Genomic DNA, 358 nt, shown 5'->3' on the forward strand with positions numbered 1-358 from the left:
AGTTATGTATGATCAAAGTTTTCGGCATATTCATTCTGCCCTTTATGTCTTTAAAAAAAACTTGCTCTATGTTATTATTTTATTGTTTTAGTCATCAGACTGAATTTTAACCAAATAATTTATAACAGACTTTATGATTTGTATGTGCTAAGTAAACATTTTCACTATGCAATTATTTTGCCGAGGCTATTTTTTATTGATATGATCAGTTCCTCCTTCCCAGCATTATGCACTTTGAGCTTAAATAACTGAATTAACTCGTAACTAAACCATTATTTCTGAAGAATTTAGTATGTAATGTAATGTATATATATAAATGTAGCAGCTCATATTTTCTTTATTACTGTCTCTTGTGGTT

General features: G+C 27.9%; 1 protein-coding gene across 1 annotated transcript in view; it reads left to right on the forward strand.

The window, feature by feature from the left end:
* Positions 1-358, forward strand: part of LOC119592690 (dynein regulatory complex subunit 3-like) — a 23,159-nt gene that overhangs the window by 1,495 nt on the left and 21,306 nt on the right. The window lies entirely within an intron of this gene.

This window comes from Penaeus monodon, chromosome 30 (assembly GCF_015228065.2).
Source record: "Penaeus monodon isolate SGIC_2016 chromosome 30, NSTDA_Pmon_1, whole genome shotgun sequence".
Taxonomy (NCBI): domain Eukaryota; kingdom Metazoa; phylum Arthropoda; class Malacostraca; order Decapoda; family Penaeidae; genus Penaeus; species Penaeus monodon.